Raw genomic sequence first — 21,438 nt, forward strand, 5'->3', positions numbered from 1 at the left:
CTTCTCGGGATTGACTTCGATTCTCCATTGGCGGAACCACTCACCGAGTGCGCGGGCCGCTTTCTGGAGTCGATCTTTTAATAGGATAGTACAACGCGAGGTTGTGAAGAGGGCTGTATCGTCGGCGTACATAGCCAGGTGAACACCCGGAGTGAGCGGGATATCACTGGAGTACAACGAGTACAGGATAGGACTAAGCGTAGAGCCTTGTGGCACGCCTGCGCGGAGGAGGCGGGGGGAAGAGAGAGTGCCTTCGACTTTATAGCGAAAGTACCTATTCGAGAGAAAGTCCCGCAGGATGTGTACGAGACAGTCTGGCAAGCCGTAAACGGCGCGCAGCTTGTAAATCAAGCCGTTATGCCAGACTTTATCGAAAGCTTTCGCTATATCGAGAAAAATAGCAGCTGTATTGCTGTGAGAAGGATCCCTAAGGTTGTATCGAGCTATATGCTCTACAACACGGTGGACTTGATGTATGGCGGAATGTTTCTTTCTGAAACCGAATTGCTCATTGCAGAGCAGAGAGTCGGCCTCTACCACCTCTGAGAGTCTAACGAGAATGATTCTTTCGTAAATTTTACCTAAACAGCTGAGAAGGCTGTTTAGGTAAAATTTACGAAAGGATAGGTCGATAACTGGACGGGATATTCCGCGGCTTATTAGGCTTGGGAATGCCTATGACTATGGCCTCCTTCCATTCGTCGGGGAATGAGCACGACTTAAGAAGGGAATTGAAAATGATGACCAATAGAGATATGAACTGAGCCGGTAGGGACTTGAACATTCTATTAGACAATTTATCGGGCCCCGGGGCCTTCCTATCTTTGAGGTTTTTGATGATGACTTTGACCTCGTCTTCAGAGGTCGGGCGGAGCGGTTCCCCTTGCGGGGGCGTCAGCGCCCATTCTGCGACCGCGGAATCCACACGCGCAATGTGGCTCGGATCGCAGGGCTGACTACTCGGGGTACATTGAGCCTCTAAACTGTCAGCGAGACATTCCGCTTTTTCGGTGTCATCGGCGGCAATTGAACAATCTGACCTAACTAGAGGAGGCATAGTCGAGAGACAATCGACTCTAAAAGCTCGCGACAGCGCCCAGAATGCCTGGTGCGATGGAGCGAGCCCCTCGAGCTTCTTATCCCACGACTCACCGCGCAGAAGTTCGAATTCGAATCGAACTCTCCTCTTTAATCTGTAAAATTCCCTACGATTGTTGTCAGTCGGGTAGGTATCGTGTCGTCGCATAGCTACGTTCCTGCGTCTAATCAATCGCCTGAGCTTTTCTGAGATATCAAACCTACCGTCGGGCAAGTTTGTTACCTCTTTCGAACAACTCTGGATTGTATTTAAAATATAATCGGTAAATTTATTCGCCGCGTCTATCGCTAGCGCCGCGGAGTCGGCGATGCCAGGTATTAATTCCTTAAGAGGGGATTCATTCGAGCGGAGGAGCTTTGCAAATCTCCTCCAGTCGACCACAGTTTTGGTGGGAGGGCCAGAGGGGCGCTCGTCACCTAACTTGAGAATGACAGGACGATGGTCCGAATCTAGGTCGAGAATGGTATCTATTGAGCGTTGCGACAGTGCAACGTTCGAAAGTATGGCAATATCGAGTACATCGCCTGTGCCGAGGACACTAAAGCGAGTGGGAGAAGGCGGGCCTATAACACAAGCGTTATATTTCTCTGTGAAGGCTAGAAGCCTCTTGCCGCTGACATTAGTCACCGACGAATTCCAAAGTCTATGTTTGCAATTGAAATCCCCGATCAAAAGGACCGAGTCTCCCATACTAAGTAGCGCCAAAATGTCGCTTTCTAATAATTGCCTAGACGGCGAACGATAAACTGAAGCTATAATTAAAGGCTGATGGCCTGTGAGGAATACCTGACACACCGACGCCTCGGCTGCTTCGAGAGACGGAGGGTCGAGTGGTATACAGTGTAAATTCTTCTTGTAATAAATCATAGTGCCTCCACCGTGGGTGGCTCTATCATTTCTTACAATCCTGTAGTTCGCAATGCCAGGACTACGAACAGCAGGTTTAAGAAAAGTCTCCTGTATACATAAGATATCTAATTGATGGGCGTGCGCGAAGGCGCTCACAGCCTCTTTTTGGCGTTTGACACCGTTTGCGTTAAAGGTCGCTATTGACAGGGCTCTAGGTTTAATACGCGCGAGTTGCGAGTCAGCGGGCCGTGGGGTAAATCTATTTATGACCGCCATTGGAAAAATTTAAACCGCGACGAAGCCTTGAATGGCTTCGATGAGATCTATATGATCTATAATAACTTGAGCGCGATCGTCGGAACCGTTCGTGTTCCTAAGTTTCGCCGCGAGGACTTTGATTTCTTTGAAATCAAAACATCTAGCGAATCTTAGCACAAGTGCTAAGTCGCTAGCGTTAGAAGAGGGGGCGGGCGCGGCGCGGGAATGCGCGGGTGCGGGCGCGGGCGCGGCGCGGGAAGGCGCCGGGCGCAAGGGCGCGGTCGCGGTCGCGCCGGAAGGCGCGAGCGCGGGGCGGGGAGCCGCTACCTGAGGGGTAGGCGGCTGTACCGGTGCCGCGGCGAGGGCGACGACCGGTGTAGGTGCGGGTTTAAACCACGCATTTTCTTTAGGGAGAGGGGCGGGCTCATATTGAGTAGGAGCCGGCTCCTTTTTATTGGAGGTGCGCTTTTTGCCTCCGCGCCTAGTGCGTCTGCGCGGCGCGCGGGAACATCCGCGATAGTTCGCGGGATGGCCCTGCGTCTCGCATAGCACGCAGCTTGGGGGCACAGCGGGATCGGGGACTTAACAATATAGACAAAAGGAACCCAGTGTGAATAGACCCCGTTCCCTCACAACATATGCATATGCGTGTTAGGTAGCGGAATTCAACGCCGCGTTTTGCCTCGTTACCAGAGTGAGGAAATGAATCAGCTTCACGCTGTATCCCGCACACAACAGGGTAGGCAGAGGGAACGTTGTGTTAAGACATTCCTATCCCCACTTTCCACATTCTGAAGACATTGTGTGTTGAGTGGTGGAACTTAACGTCATCCTTTGACATCCTTTTTAAATAAATATTTAATTTCATCGAATTTGGATTTATCCCCTGCGCCACAAGCCTTCTATTCTAAAAAATCGTAAACATATTTAATAATATAAAACTTAGTACAATCCATTTAATAATAGGCACAAAACAATAATAATTACGATCGAAATATCAACTAATTAAACGAACTACATCGATTTATTCATAGAGAGATAGTGTCGATTCGAATATCACAGTAAATTCGTATACATTTGTAGGTGTAGGTGTTATAATTTTATCATGACAGCTTGCCAATAAAGGCTTACGGCGATTTTCCAACTGTATTAAATACTATCGAAGTTAGATAACTACTGGTGATCTTTGGGGCATTGGTGGAACTACTGATGGAATAAATTATGAGTACAGGTTCGAAATAGAAATTGCTTTCTTATTATGTTTGATTTTTGTCTATTATATTAAACTAGGCTGTCGTGCCCCAGGGGTACAAGAGTGTAAATGTAACGCGAAGTAGTGGGCTCGTTCCCCGTTTGGGGTATTGAATAAATATTTATTAACACTTTCACTTCTTCGTTATGGCACCAGAGCAAAAGCCCAACGTTAAATTTCTCCATTCAATGGTTCGAAAAATTCGGCGGAAAGTGGGGAATGGAAGTGGGGAAAGAAAAAGATAGTGAGATTTCCTCTGCTATATGCGAGACTGTCTAGGATCTTGGGCTGATTCGGCTTTTTTCCAGAGGGAAACTAGTGTTAAACAATCCGTTCCCCACTTTTCATATGATTTTTAAGATATTTTCTGTAGTATAATATTCCAATTGTTCAAGTCACCAACTTTGAGCCTACTAATTATAGAAATTGGAAATCTGTCGAGTGTTAACTTTAAAATGAAGAACTCGACGTCGTTTAAGAAACTCGACTTCTTGAAATACGATCCTGGAAACAAAGTGTAAAGTTTTGTACGTAAATAATTATTTCTTTGACAGATAGCTTAAAGTTTTACACCAGGATTATTGTTTAAATATCGAAATGTACTCATTATTAAAAAAGAACGTTGTGAAATATTTAGATTTTTTTAATAGTAATAATTTTTATTCGCAATTGGACAGTTTTTACTATAAATATGCATGTTTAGTGTTCGATGCCCTTTAGGGGAAATAATTATATTTAAATTGAAAAACAACACTTTTTCAGAAAACATACCATAAAAAAAAATATTTAGAGAGATTTGAACCCACACCTCTAGTGAACCGTCCAAGCAACCAGTTATACCACTTATACTTTATTAATAAAAAAGGCAAGATTAAAATTTGGGTAAAAATGTTTATTTATACATATATTCGAAATATGATATAAATAAGAATAAAACGAGCACAGCTGTAGGTTATCGTTGAATTGTAAGATCAGTTTTACGATTTCCACCAAAATACATTTATTTTCGCTAAAGATTTTTGTAGCTGTCGAGAAATCAAATGGTGGCCATCAGTTATGAGGTCTAAAATGTACAAGTTATATCTTATCTAACTTTTCATTTATCTTTTTTTAGATATATTGGTATCTTGTTGTGTTTTAAGGAAAGAAAGAGAAGAAATTACATTTTTGATGCCTGTGGCGTTTAGTTCCGCAACTCAATAAGAGATGCATTGAAACTTGATATTAAGGTGGAGGTTGGAGTGTTAAAACAATTCAATCTTTTACTATTTCGTTAAGTGCATAAGTTGGAAAGCCATTTATTTTTATTTTTATTTGAATATTTTCTTTATTAAGCTATCTTTTTTTAGATTCATGCTTTATTCCAAACATAGCAAGGCAGGGAGAGAACTTGAGAACCTAGACTTCGTTCCCTATTTTCCACCGAATTCTGGAGGCATTGCAAATATTTAACATTTTTATTTCTTCACTCTGCTGTCCAGGAAAAGTGCGGCGTTGGGTTCCGTCACTCAACACGCAATGCTAACTAATCTAATCTGTCTGCCCTAAGTCATAACGCTAAGTTCCCTCTGCCTAGCATGAAGCTTGTAAGTTTTTTAAGCGAAGCGAATTTTAAGTTTTTAAAGCTAAATCCTAATAAAGCACCTTTATCATTGTATAAAAGAAAATAACGTGAAATTCTTCACTTTTTTAAGCTCTTAAGCTTTATTTATGTCGTAATACGCCTGGTCGATTGAATAAATTCAAACGTCGATACAGAAATCCTGAAAAGTGGTTTAATAATCGCTGTAAGTAAAATTTATTGTATAGTGTGTAGCTAGAAACGGTGGACACGAAAAACCCGCTACTAATTTGCTAGAGAAAAATATTAAGCTGAATTAACTATAATATATATTAACTTGGTAAAAATATTTTTACAAATAAAATAAATAAATAATATTTTAAATTATATTCATAAAAAAAAACATTTAATATTTTCATTTTTTCGTAACGCAACGCCTCCAGAGTTTTGTGGAAAATGGGGAACGGAAGTGTCTTATTGGGAACGGAGTGTCCTAACACTAGGTTCCCAGGTTTTCTCTGCCTTCTCTGCTATGCTGTATACAGTGTGATTACAAATTATGACTTGTGGGACGATAATACAACAAAAGCTTTACGGCACTGCCCACAAATAGGAGGGTAGGCAGGGGGACCTAATGTTAAGACAATTTTCGAAATAATCGTCGAGTTACGGAACCTAACGCCGCTCTTTGTGTTCTTAATAAAAAATATTTCATAAATTATTGATATATTTGTAAAAAAAGATTGTATGCTATAGCTATAAGGTATTATCAGAAACTGAGATAACAGTTTCTACACAAACATTGCATCAAACTTCTAAAACGAGTATTGCAGTTTCAGTATAGAACTTTTTAGACTCACATTAAGCTTAGAATAAATGAGTTAAGTTAAACAGTATGTTATATATTTTATTCTTTTCCTTTCATATATTGTTTTAGATTTTTATTTTGTTTGTTTGTTTTCGTTATTTTTGTATGTACATCGACAACAATCTATGTTTAGTACGTTCCAAGGTCTTTTTTTTAATAAAATTTAAAACACAATTTATTATATTTAAACTTTTATATTTCTATGATCTTTAAAATAATTAGAAATTTATTTAAACTTCAATATTTTAGTCTTAGTTTTGTTAGAAACACCTGTTTTAGTTTAAAAGCTCTATGACAAGTATCAAACGCACAAGGGATGGTCGACGTTTTACAATGATATAATAATTCAAGTCAGAATAACATCTTTACTTACACTGTTTTACACCTGGTCTCTTGTTTTTGCTTCTAAATAATTTGAATTCAAATACAATATTAATAATTCCAAATTTCTTATAATATTTATTTATTTATTTAGAATGGTTATTTAAAATTATTAAAACAAGTCCTAAAATGTCAAATTCTAAAGGAAAGCAGGCCGTTACTAATATTAGCTTATGTATACATCGCCTGTTTCTTATAAAAATATAAGAAAAATAAAGTTTTATTTTTATTATAGCTATGAAAACGCTAAAGAATACGTAGTACGGTCGTACGAATAAATAAACGCCTTTAAGAATTTTCGACTCTCTTACAGTTAGGTCTGTTTACATAAAATATTTTAACACTAAATTTAGTACTATAGTTTTTTATTTTGGTTTCGTTTCACGCTGTAATCCCGCATGTAACGGGGTAGGCAGAGTGCTATGTCTCGAATTTGGGATAAAAACTAAATGTGACGATCGTGGATTTAAACTTTAATTTAAATGACGATACTGGGTTCAATTCCCACTCAACACGAAACTTCTCAAGACTTCGGCTGTCAGTGGGTTAACGGAGCGACTTAATGGGAAATGGAATATCTTAAAATTTGGTTCCAAGGTCCCTTCTTCCTACGCTACTATATCTGTCACTCGTAGCACAATGAAGAGAAGGTTCTGAAGGTCTGGCACTGGATATGGATTAGGAAATGCGTGAGAATAATGGAAAATACAAAAAAATATATATTTGAAAATGTAATATAACCAATTTTTGATGTTTACGCTAATTTGGTAACTGAGCTTTACTAAAACTTTTGTGATTTTCACCTTAATATTACATAACAACTTTTGTTAAACATGGTAGCCAGGTAAAACCTAACTGATATGATACTATACTCTTGATTTACACCAGGAAGCTTCAAACATTTTAAATATTAGGATTTTCTCTCCCATTAAAAATCAAACCCATAACCACCTCGACATCTGTTAGTGAGATATTTAACAACTGTGCTACAATTATAAAAAGAAAAAATATAAAAAATCTCAAGGTGTGATAACGACGTTGGAAAAACGGAAACACTTTTAATGGAGATCAATAGACAAAGGCCCCATCGACCGAGCTCGTTTAAATTTATCTCAATACGTTTCTGGAGTTGATGATGGGGAAAAATCGAGAGGACATTCCACTCAACATTTATTTTTATGCTACGGTAACTTGTTATTTATTTATTTTTATACTAGCGGACGCGCGCAGCTTCGCTTGCGTATTTAAGGGTGAATTCTAATAACCCATGAAACATGTGTTCAATGAAATATTTTTAAGAGTCTAAATTTCAAATTTTATAAATATCGATGGCGATTTAAAGATTTTTCCATACAAACTTTCAACCCCTTATTTACACCCTTATGGGATGAATTCTAGAGAACCATGAAACATGTGTTTAATTATATACGTTTAAGAGTCTGAATTTCAAATTTTATAAAAATTGATGACGATTTAAAAAAAACCTATACAAACTTTCAACCCCTTATTTGCACCCTTAGGGGGAGAATTCTAGAAAACGATGAATCACGTGTTCATTTAAATACTTTTAAAAGTCTAAATTTCAAATTTTATAAGAATCGGTGCCGATTTAATTTTTTTTCCATACAAACTTTCAATCCCTATTTCACCCCTTTAGGGTTAAAATTTTTCAAAATCCCTTCTTAGTGGATGTCCAGATTACGACAGTAAATATCTGTCTAAATTTTACGTTTCTACCATCAGTGGTTACGGCTGTGCGTGCGTCTTACCTCAGTCAGTGAGGACAAGTCCTTTTATATATATAGATTATATGGATGGATCCTATTAAAAAATATATATGTATATGAATTCTTATAAAACAGAGTTTTTTTAACCGACTGCGTGACGAAAAGGATATATACGTATGTATATGCCTATCAGTCTACGTATGTGTGTATGTTTGTTTTTATGCACCAAAGTAGAAACTAAACAGTACGAGTATTTGACCAGACCGATCGACGTCCGCAAGCTGAGGTTCGACTTCCTTACAGTCGTCGACTTCCTTACAGGCAGCCACGTAGTGCTTGCATTTCTTCAGGGACAGAGTACCCTCTCCCTCCTCTCCTCATGATGGAAAAAAAATTGTAATTATATTTGTAACTAAGTAGAAAAGCTCAAATGGCCTCGTCCACTGTCATCAATATCTTGACACTCCGAGAAGATTATAATGCTTCTAAAGTAACTTTAAAAATATAAATACAGCAGTATTATCGATAGTATTTTTTCAAAGGTTAGAAGTTAGGTTAGAAGGAAGGTCTCCTCCTGCCTCTCTAACCACTCTAGCTTCATCAAAAATCTTGTGTCACTCATGCCTTCCTCGTACCCAAACTCCCTGAGCAAGATTTTCTTCATTTTCATTGTGTTTTCTTCATTCTGAATGCAGTAAACTATTGCTTATGTTATGCTATAGAGTAAGATAAAAGATAATATTGTTGTAACAATAACTAGGACGAACTCTACCGTACTATAGTATCTATTCTAACAAGAAAGTTGAACATCAAACAGTAAATATTTGTTTTATATAGAACAAAACAAAATGAGCCTCATAGAGTACATTTTTTATATTAATATAATCTATTCAATTGTTTATAATTTTAAATATCGTCCCACGCGGCTTCGCCTGCTTCTTTTTCTATACATATAAACTAAATTAAAGTGTCTGTGATATCGAAATAATAGTGTTTCCCGAGTGCATATAGTTTTAAAATTGTTTATATGCGTTTTTATATCGTGTAAATGATAAATGGTATACACTTAGAAAAACACTATTATTTTCAAATCTCAGACATTTCGAACTTCTTAAAACTCCTACGAAAACGAAAAAAAAAACTATTTTACGTCTTAAAATCTTTGTAAATAAAGAAGTTACCAGTATAAAATAAAACATTTCTACAGTTATATATAACAAGCAATTTCTATAAATGAATGAAAAGAAGAGAAACACCATACAACGCTTTTTACTAGAAATACCACTCTTTCCATCTCATAAACCCAAAGTATTTTTGTATTATATAATTATAGTCCTATTGTTGATTAATTAATATTATCAATGGTTGCTATTGTAAACCACTAATATTGAGTTAATAATTTCACGAAACAATACCATTTGACTAAACGAAAAAAAAAACAAACAAAAGGAAAAAACACCTATTATTGTTATATTATTATGAATTTTCATAGAAATTATTGATTAAGGTATAAGAAAGGCAATCTGTCGACTTGTTTAATCTCGTTTGTGTAAAGTAATTTACTTTATCTTCCATACTAACGCAACTTTATGATTGATAAGGTTTTTATTCAACGAAGAATTTTTATTATAAATAAGTAAAATGGATATTAGGAAAACTAGAGGCCGTCGTCGCGGAGGACTTAAAACTCGAAGGTTGCAGGTTCGATTCCCACTCGGGGAATTGAAATATTTCATATTTTCATTTCTTCGCTCCCTTAGATTCCCGCAGCGTTGAGTTCCGCCATTCAACACACAACGTTAATCATGAAAATCATTATTATACCGTAGAAACCGCATTGTTATTCTTTACCTAATAAGGCTAATCATACAATTCATAAATAATAATTAAACTGACACGATAATAAATTTATTAGCGCTAAATTTCTATACATTTTTGATCTAGTTCAATTAATTTATTATTAATGCGCAATAAATATTGTTAAATCCGATTTAATATTTAATTTCCAAGATAAAATTGTACGTACTTCGTAGAACTATTCGATGAAACGAAAAAATAATTTATTGCAATTTTTTTAAGTATCTCACTTAGGAAAGAAAATTATTTTTAAATAATTATTATTTTCTAATTAATTACGTAGCAGCAATCGTCCAAACGAAAAACAATATAAAAGATCATTGTATCATGGTGATATAAGACCTAAGCGCGATGGTTTTGGTTTTGGTACCGATCACGACGGTAGGATAAAATAAGATTATTATTTTTACTTTCCCATTCTGTTGGAAAAAACTGCAGCGTTGTATTCCGCTATTCAACAGCAATATGTATATCAAATTCGGGCGGAATGTGATGAACAGAGTGTCTTGCCATTAAGTTCTCAATTCTGATGGTGCTTTGCAGAAAATGTATGAAACTAAAAAAAATTAACATTTTCTAGATGTATAGGTGATAGATAGGGGAAACCCGGGGATTTAGTGTTAAGATACTCCGTTCCCATTCAGACACTTTCGCCCACTAAATTCTGGAGGTATTGCATGCTTAGTGGCGCAACTCAACGTTTCGCTTTGCCTCGTTACCAGAGCGTAAGAATGGAACTATTAAATATTTCATTTAATCCCATCGAATTTGAACCCATATAACCTACCACGTTCAAAAAGGAATATTAAACATAAATTATATTTTAAGCTGACTAGAATAAAGTAAAAGATAGATATCACAAAAAAAATACTGAACAGAACTGTAATCCCAGACTTGACTAACGACAGACACCGTAGGCCTCATCTAATCTCCTTCATTTACGTCAACTTTCGAACGAATCGCTGAGTTCTTTATCTTTTAGAAGTAATAGATGTGTTGTTGACAGGTGATGATGAAAAAATCGTATAAAATGGGCTTATTTTTATATTTTATTTGAATTTTGATTTGTATATATCTTATTTCTCATACAGCAGGACATATAGAGGTAACATAGTGTTAGGGCACTCCGTTCCCTAGTTTTCGTCCAATTATCTTGTTTCCAGAACGAAATAGTCAAAATAATTCGAATAGGAATAGAACCCGTATCCCTCACATTCATACACTGTGCTCTATTCCAATACAGTTTTAATAGCAACTAAAATTCCATTTCGTCACACATTTCAGACATACCGAAAGCTCAAAATAGGCATTACGATGCAAGAATGTGACCTATTTTTTTTTCTATTATTTTTATTTGTTTCTATTTTGGTGAGAAATGTAAGTGAGAGTTGTCACAATAATATTTAAAGCACCACTACCACTACTTCAGTACCATTTTTTAATAAAATGTATTTATTATAGATAAAAAATCTATTTTATTTCTTTACATATAAAGAAGTAATTTATTCGCTCTATTGTACCACCCATAACGTACGATCCAATCCATAATATTTAAATAAGAATTTTAAAAAATTGCAACCAGAATATTCCATAGAGCCAGCCGTAGATCATTGCCGATCGAGTGGCGTAACTCAACACTATGTGTTGTCTTAGCAGAGCAGGATAACAAAAAAAGGGCTTCCAAGACTTCAAGTCCCGCTACTTTCAAATTTTTATGATTTCTAAAAAGTATTTTTTATAAATATAACAATATCCTCAATCTCCATTAAACCCCCATTCTCCAATTTCTCCATTCTTGTTTATGAATCAGCCACTGTCCCACAATTCCATGATGGCCGTACATTTATAATATGCAAATATGACTTAAAGTCTCAAACTGTAAGCCTTTTGAATATACGATTAAGTGAAATATGAACAATCTACTTGGGTACTTAATTCATTGTATGGTTTCCGCATCCCTAAACTTAACTACTTAATTATTTTAAATAAAGTTAAAGCCAGTTGTGCCCACAAGTTTGCAACAGGTTGTGAGTTCGATTCCCAGTTGAATAATTAAAATATTTAATATTTTCTATTACTAGCTGTGCTATCGATTTGCCAATTATCAGGAGTTTGCATACCAAGGACATATTTTTCCCGGTTTCACTTTCTATGGTAAAGTGAAATTCCACATACAGTTATTTAGTGCTAATGTACTTAGGGTGCTCGTTTATTTGACATTTTGGGTTAAATGTTTATATGGGTCGGTGGAGTTGAAGGCTTTTCGGGTATTCCGTTTTAAATTAACATGTTAAATTGTAAATGTATGTAAATTATTTTATAATATTCGTAATTAGGGATTATTATAAACACTTACGATTGGGGCCAGTGGTACAGGGGCAGAAGCGTGCGACCGTAACCGCAACAGGGTTTATAGGTTCGATTTCCATTCTTGGAATTTAAATATTTAATATTTTCATTTCCTAGTCCTAGATAAAGAGGCAAAATGTGGTGTTGAGTTACGCCACTATGCACACAATCCATTCAGAATTCGGTGGAGTGTGGGGAACGGAAGTGTCTTAATGGGAAGGAAGTGTTTTAACCCATTCAGACCCATACGTTAATGGGCAGTAAATAGAATGTTCTGTAAGTAATAATTGGTAAATATTTCAGCAAAAAACTTATTATAATAACTATACTATAAATACATCTATTTAAAAAAAGTTTCATTAGAAACACTTCTATTTTATGCATTCCCACACCAATATGGTAAAACAAATAAAAATATTCTACACAATTTCTTTACATTATGATTCCTTTATTAAACTGAGTTCTTCTCGTAAATATTTACATATTTGCTATCTAGTCCTTATACTAGTAGCTTTAGAGGCTACTTTCTACACATCGTCTAAAAGTTGGTATTCTAGTATTCGAGGCATTAAGGCGTGAACAATAAGCTGTGAGTGTAGAGTATTTCAATTTTCAGCCTTACTGTTAGAATAAGAAGACATTTATAAAAATCTTACATTCTTAAACTATTATTACGCTTGTATACACTAGTTTGTTTCATGAAAACTATTTACTATTTATTATTTTTTATATGATTTTTATTAGTCATAAATTGTAATTAATACTTTTGTTCCTTTATCCTTCATTCTGTGGTTAGAGTTATAAGCTTCACGCTTTATCCCGCATATAGTAGGGTTTTATTTTTTGTCTGTTTGTCGGTTTATATGTAAGTTTGCGGCTTTGTTTGCAATTTTTTGTATTTTAGCAAACGTCCCTTAACATTTAGTATTTATTTAATTTCAAGAAATTAATGTTTATTTTATTAGTGTTTATTAAGTTTATTAAGTTTTAATTAGTGTTTATTTAGTGTTTATTTTATTAAAAGGAAATATAAATTTAAATAAATATTTCATTCTCTCGAGTAGCAATCGAACTCACAACCATTTACGTGTACTTTGTGCCCCTGGGCCACAAGTGTAAAATAAAATAAAGTTAAAAAATAGAAAAAAATATATTATAAAAAAGTATTAGGATCTTTAGCTATATCTACTATAGGCGATGGTCGAAACTATAGCTCCGTACATCCAGAATACTTAATTACGTGAACCGCACCGGTTGAGAAGCAGTTACGTGACGTGAATATATTTCTCGTCGAGAATATCATTCCTTTTGGAAATTTCGTATTATCAACTCGTATATATAGAAATTTAGAAAGCGTTTCCGTTGAAATTTTCTAAATTATAAATAGAATAGCACATTTTTATTTTATTAAAATGATAGATTAAATAAAGCTTAGCATTTTTTATTTTTAATTACAAGAGAAACACATTCCGTCTCCCATTTTTAAAAATTTCATTCCGAATTTTTTAAATATATTTTTTTTCTATTATTTCATATTATATAAAACTTATATAAATAATCCAAATAGAATTCTATTAAACTAGCTATAATTTTCGGTCAACATTTACTTCAGAGGTAGATAAGTCAGCAATATCGCTAAACGTTTCATAAGATTTTTCTGAAGCAATATAATTTTAAGTTTATTTTAAAATTATGTAGTCGTGAAACTACGACGGCTGTAGCTTCGATTCCCATGCGAGGGAATGAATTTTTTCGCTCTGGTAATGAGAAAAATGGATACTCTCAAATATTTTTTTAATTCTGTTCTCGAAAATTGAGCATTAAGTTGGGGACGACGTGTATTAATAATAGTTTTAGCCAGATTAAGATAAAAATAATATATAAAAAAAATACAAATTTATACAAATAATTATATGTGAAAATTCAACAACCATATCAAAAAATATATTTATTTAAATGAAGCTAAAAAAATTGTTAATATTTGTATAGTATGTATAGTTAGTTATTCCCTTTATCGTGAAATAGCGAAACATTGGTTGTCATATAGAGTTGGATTGTCAGTGTTCTGTGATTAACAAAACTTTTATTTGTCGACGTAAAACGTTCTCCTATCGTGTAATATAATCTCTTTTTTACCGTACAACCTCCTTTGTGTGTTCTCCATACAACGTGACATTGGCGAAGTGAATAGTGCTCAACTGGCACGCTCGAAGCGCCATAAATAAAGAACCGAACCGAACCGAACCGACGTAAAACGTAAGTCAGTGTTGTATTTAATAATTCCAATGTAAAATAACTGCAAAGTAAATAAAGAAAATGAAAATATTTAACATTTCAATCCTCCGATTGGGAACATTACTTAATATTTTCACTCCTTTTCCTCCACTCAACACACAATGCCTGCAGAATTTGGCGGAGGTAGTGAGGCACGAAAGTGCCCGGAACGAACATAACACTAGGTTCCCAGGTACCCTTTGCTTACCCTGCTGTATATGGGGTACAGCTGTACTAAAACATGAAATAATTATAAAATATACATTAAAAATAATAAGTATATAGCTTTTCATATTAAACTTTGTAATGCATATGTATGCAAATGAATTCATCTCGGTCACCATTCTGACCTGGTCAGCATATTGCATCTAAAGCACGATTAATCGAACCATACGTGCAAACATTTTTAGTTTTTTGATTTTAAGCAAATTGCGGCGTTAAACACCACCATTTAATAATGGGATGTATTTAACAATAACGGGGATTTTTTTTACAAGAATATTATTTCTGTCTACACTTAAAGTGCTGAAAAATATATTATACCAGTTATATTTTTTAATATTGAAATATTTTAAAGTAGGTCAATTCCTTCCCCAATCGGACGTTCTCTGTTTTCTTTAAAAAGAGAAAAGCGAAAGAGCTTTGAGGGTGACCTGAGACGAAGCGCTCGTTGAAAATTAAAGCTTATTTGTATACAGCTTTTTGTGAACGTAAAAGGGCGTACTTAATTGATTACGTTAATATTACAGAATCATACTATTTATTTGTATAAAATCTTTTGAAAAGCAATTAATTTAAAATTTCTTCCTTTATAAAATTTAAAGTGAAGCTAGTCATATCTCACTCACGTGCTACTATAAACGAGACGGTTATTGGTTCGATTTCCAGTTGGGGAATTAAATATTTAATATTTTCATTCCCACGCTCTAGAAAAGAACAAAGTGTGACGTTAAGTTGCGCTTCTCAACATGCAATACCTCGATTCTTACTCGAGGACGTGGAATGTTTAATTATTTTTTGCTCTAGTATCGAGATAAAAGTGCGGCGCTAAGTTCTGCCACTAAAAATTGTGGAAAGTGGAAAGCGGAATATCTTAACACTAGGCTCCTTCTGCCTACCCTGCTATAGCGTGAAGCTGATATTTTAAGTTCTTTACAAAAAACATCTTTCTCGAACAAATATCTTAAAAGAACAACTCGAGTAATACGTAAAAGGTCGATCGATACAAATCAACATAAGAAATGTTGAAGACGGATGGGTCACATTTCACGACAGTATTAAGTTATAAGGAAAGGAATTTAATGGTGCTGTTCGCTATCATGATTAAAGAATATTATGTTTAAAAACCATAGTGTGGTAGCGATTGTAAATGTCAGTTATGTAAGTTAAACTTATTTTGGATTTTTTTTTTATTTTCCCACCTTTGAAGACATTAGATTAGAAGTGGATAACGAAATGTTTTAAAACAAGATTATTTTCGTTTACATTTTATAGGTAATTCTATTTGAAAGAACACGTCTAAAGCTAAAAATATTAAACAAATATATGGTAGATAACAAAAATTCTTTTATAAATAAAGTAATCGGAATCCTCTTTAAAACTTGTACAATACAATCAGGAACCTTAGAATTGCAAAAATTTCGTAACTTTTCAAAACTCGTGGCATATAAGCATTCCCTTATGAAAAACGGTCTGTCATGCAAAATAACTTTTCCCTGAGAGACTCGAGTTCCATTTCTGATGAACGAACTTAAAAGGGTTTGGCTCTCTGGGGAGTGTGAGCCCATATACGAGAACTGGTTAGATCTTATACAATACAATTTCCATAAAATTAAAATTAAAATTTATTTAATAAATGTTTCAAATTATCTTTGATTGCTTAATAGAATTAGAAAAAAATATATTTGCAGAGTGAATCTAATGTCAATCCTCTTTTGTCCACTCGGATTTGAAATATTGTGGTTTGTGTAGCACAATATCCCAATTTGTTGTAAAAAATCTGAAATATAGTTTTTGGACATTTTTCGCATTTTTATCTTGTAATAAATAATGATAATATTACTCATAAAATGTGCACAAATAGAAAAATATATTTTTCAGGTATAAATTGGTAGATTTAGTACTAAATTACAGGTTGTGGGATCGATTCTCATTCGAGGTAATGATATATTTTATATATTCATTATTTCGCTCCAATGTTGGGGCAAAGCACGGCGTTGAGCTCCACCACTCTACATGCAATACTTCTAGAATTCGGCGGAAAATGGGTAATGGAGTGACTTAATTCTAGGTTCGTCTGGCTGAAAAATCAACGTGCCTGGTGTTATTACTTTATTAGTTCGTTTATTATTATATTTATTATAGAACTAAACGTATACCTAACTAATAAATTTCATAATAATATTTCATGTACCAGAATATTAAATTAAAGTCATATAGTAAGCTATTGTTATAGACAATATTGACAGTTTGAGTTATTCCACAATCTCACCAAATTCAATTTTCGTCTCGCCGTGTTTTGGCCTACGACAAAGTGTTTTGTTAATAATATAATATTCTATAATTTAAGTTCCATTACAGGCGAAGCCTTAATCAACAGACTTGGTCAACCGTTTTTGAGTAGGTTGATATGTTTGGGAGTGAATCGCATATAGCAGTGTGTGCAGAGGGAACCCAGTGTTAAGAAGTGTTTTAACACTAGGTTCCCTTTGTATAACGGAATGCCGTTCCCCATTATGGCCACGATGGCCTCGTTATCTTTATATATAAAAGGATTTGCTGATGGTAGAAACATGAAATTTGGACAGATGTTTACTTTCGTAATTTGGACATCCAGTAAAAAGGGATTTTGAACAATTTTAACCCTAAAAGCGTGAAATAGGGGTTGAAAGCTTGTATGGAAAAAAAATTAAATCGCCACTGATTTTTATAAAATTTGAAATTGAGACTCTTAAAAATATTTCATTGAACACGTGTTTCATGGCTTCACCCCTAAGCAATAAGCAGGCGAAGCTGCGCGCTTCCGCTAGTATCACTATTTACGTATCCTTTATTACTTACAGTTTAAACGGCCTTGAATAGGCAAAAAACCGTATTACACTAATAGCAAGACCGCGCCCGCCTCCGTGACTAAATGTGACAATTACACAAGTAATACCTTTGAATAGGCATCCAATTAGAAAATTACATATCACACCCTCATACGGTATGCGAGTTCGTTATATTTTGTATTTCATGTTGATGTAGGGAACGTTAAACGAGCTGGTCATCAAAATAAGGCTTCGTCTGCTTAGAGCTGCGTTGAGTTCCGCACAATGCCTCCAGAATTCGGCAGAAAGTGGGGAACGAAGTGTTTTAACACTAGATTCCCTCTGCCTATCCTGCTGTGTGCGGGATACAGCGTGAAGCTGATTTTTAGAACTAGCAGCTTGAGAGAATTGTGAACTGGACAGAACGTTGTTAACGGAAGTGTCTGAATGAGAACAGAGTGTTTTAATATTAGGTTCCCAGGTTCCGTATTTCTACCTTGCTATGTGCAGGATAGTACGTGAAGCTAATAAAAAAAACCGTATCTACTAAAAGAGATGCCGCACTGCGCTTCCATGGCTTTTTAAAATTTTAAATAAATAACTCTTTTAAATTAGAATTAAATTTTAAGTCCGTCTAAATACCGTTCTAGCGTATTTTAAAATTCTCGCTTGCATTTTATCAGTGGAATTCTTCATGACGCATTTTTTTGCTGCACGGCGTTCAACTATTCCTTATAAAAGGTCTCTATTGTACTTAAAAAAAGTTTGCATATTTTATTATTATTAGTTAAAAGAAATATTTTGAATGTAAATACAATGTTGTGGTGTAATTTGGTAGTATTCTGAAGGCATTTCGTGTTGAGTGACGGAACTTAACGCCGCGTTTTGCCATGGTACCAGAGTGAAGAAATGAAAATATTAAATGTTTCTCTCTCGACTGGGAATCGAGCCTACAACCTTCGTTTTCTAGAATATTTGTCTTTAACTACTAAGTTTGATAGATGTCGACGCGTATTATTCTTTCCAAGAAGAATTACATTACGTATACGGAAGCTAGAAGCTAATGTTCGACGCAAATGGAAAGAAGGAAATGTAAAAAGGAAAACGTTACGTATTACTCCATTGTGTTAACAACTGTCGTTTTTTTTACGATTCCGTAAATACGTAATGGTTTTTGGTAATTTATTTGTGTATTTTTAGAAATTTTTGGATTGAAATTTAATTAATTTGGACAAAAGAGTTCTAAAAATACATGTTTTTAATTAAATTCCTTAAAACTTCTGATATTCCTGGAAATCTTGCTGGATCATTAGAAAGGTATTATCGCAAACAGTAAAAATCTAAAATATAGTTAAAGGAAAAATATTTAAAATCTATACAAGAGGTGTGGGTTCCATTCCCACTACGTTCATATTTTAATACATTTCTTAATATCACAATCATTATAACCAGAATTTCAACCTATAACCATCGTATATGACAACTGTACCACTACGGTATGAAATAAGAAATTATTTTTCATTTTTTTCTAAATTATATTGAAAATTTGATTGTTTAATTGCCTTAAAAGGTTTCCAAAATCGCTGAATCCTTCTATTTAATGCTTCTGAAATATCAATTGTTATTTCAGCTTTCACCAACCAATATTAGTTCTTATTCAACTCAATATTGGAAAAGTAAAAAGTACTCGACCCGCTTTAAAATCTATAAACAAAGATTCGTATGAAATTTTAGCCTTTTACCAACAATTTTTTACTAAAAATGATATAGTAAAATTAACTTTATTTAAAGATAACTCTTATATAAAAAATCATTAATTTACTTTAATAATTGTTAACAATATTGTTATTAAAAGTTATTATACCGGTCGTCTCTTATACATTTATTTCTATTATCTTACAACCTCCGATTGCGTGGAAAAATATTAGTTTATTTATTTATTTTAACGTTCTTTTTATTATTTGTAAAAATAACGGATGACAGATGATAGATGACGGATTTTGGATGACGAATGACGGTGACGAGCTGCAAAGTTATAAATTTTTAATATTTAACAAAGTCAGATCAAATCGAAAAGTTTTGACACGTGGCCGCACTGCCATGTTAATGTTTTTAAAAATAATAATAAAGATATAATTTATACGAAAGAACTAATTTTTATGTTCATTAGCTTTTACCATTTTTACTAAAATTTCATTAATATTACAAAAGATGTAATCTATATATATAAAAGGACTTGTCCTCACTGACTGAGGTAAGACGCACGCACAGCCGTAACCGCTGTACGTAGAAACGTGAAATTTGGACAGATGTTTACTGGAGTTTGAAAAATTTTAACCCTAAAGGGGTGAAATAGGGGTTCAAAGTTTGTATGGAAAAAAAATTAAATCGGCACCGATTTTTATAAAATTTGAAATTTAGATTTTTAAAAGTATTTAATTGAACACGTGTTTCGTGGTTTTCTAGAATTCTCCCCCTAAGGGTGCAAATAATGGGTTGAAAGTTTCTATGGAAAAATGTTTAAAACGCCACCGATTATTATAAAATTTTAAATGTAGACTCTTATTAATATTTAATTGAACATGTGGTTCATGATTTTCTAGAATTCACCCCCTAAGGGTGCAAATAAGGGGTTGAAAGTTTGTATGGAAAAATCTTTAAATCGCCACCGATTTTTGTAAAATTTGAAATTTAGACTTAAAAATATTTCATTGAACACATGTTTCGTGGTTTATTAGAATTCACCCCTAATTACGCAAGCGAAGCTGCGCGCGTCCGCTAGTAATTAATAATGAAAAACTAAAAAAAGTAATCGGCAGAAAGTGGGGAACGGAGTAACTGAACACTAGGTTCCCTCTGCCTACCCTGCTGTGTGCATGATACAGGATGAAGCTGAAATCATTTAATTTCCTCGATTGTTCACTGTAAATATGAATAATAACTCTAATTCAGCTTTATTGTAATAATTTTTCACTTTAATGTCGGCCATTCAATAATAATCGGTATTCAATCTATTGTTTGATAACAATACTGATATTAATTCAATTTGTTGATGTTAATATCTATGAAGTATAAATAATTATTTTTCAGAATTTAGCGGAAAATGGGAAACGGAGTGTCATAACACTTGTTTCCCTCTGCCAACCCTGCTGTGTGCGGGATACAGCGTGAAGCTGATTTAATTTTTAATTACTTTTTTAAATGTAATAATACTTATACATCTCTTTCGCCTCGTAGAATATAATGATAATTGATAATTATCATAAAAGTAATTAATTAATTTCAAACGGAACTAACACTGAATGGGGGTTTTTTTTGCTACCTGGTAAATAGCATTAAGATAAATTTAATATATTTAAATTATGTTTCCATCCATATTTTAAACACAAGAGATTACAATTTCGAACATTTTCGCCGAAAAGGCACGTACGGACAAGAGTTATTGATATCACAACGTAAGCCTTTCAATGAACAATGTTTATTCAAATTAAATTTAAAATTTAAAGTCGTTTCTTATGTTTAATATATTTTTAAAACAATAATTTTTCTGACGAAAAATATATTTCGTTGCCTTTTTTTGTATATAATCTTTATTCGACTTTGCTAATAAAACAATGAATTGAATAACGTCATTTAAAAATGAGTATTGTTTTCGATTACAACAAGAATTAGACGATAACGATTAACGATTAACGATGTTTTCAACCTAAAATATTAAATTCTCTTTAACTTCTTTTTGTAAAATAAAGCATTAATCAGCATAATTCAGCAAAAGAATTTTGCAACACGTTGTCACGATGTCGCACTTTCCGACGTGTTGAATGGCGGAACTCAACACCGCGCTTTGTCTCTACACCAGAGCGTAGAAAATGATAATATAAATTTAAATAAATATTTCCTTTCCTCGAGTGGGAATCGAACCTATAACCAGTCG

The sequence above is a fragment of the Heliconius melpomene genome, chromosome 9 (assembly GCF_056956725.1).
Source record: "Heliconius melpomene rosina isolate 202511_hmr_F chromosome 9, ASM5695672v1, whole genome shotgun sequence".
NCBI lineage: Eukaryota > Metazoa > Arthropoda > Insecta > Lepidoptera > Nymphalidae > Heliconius > Heliconius melpomene.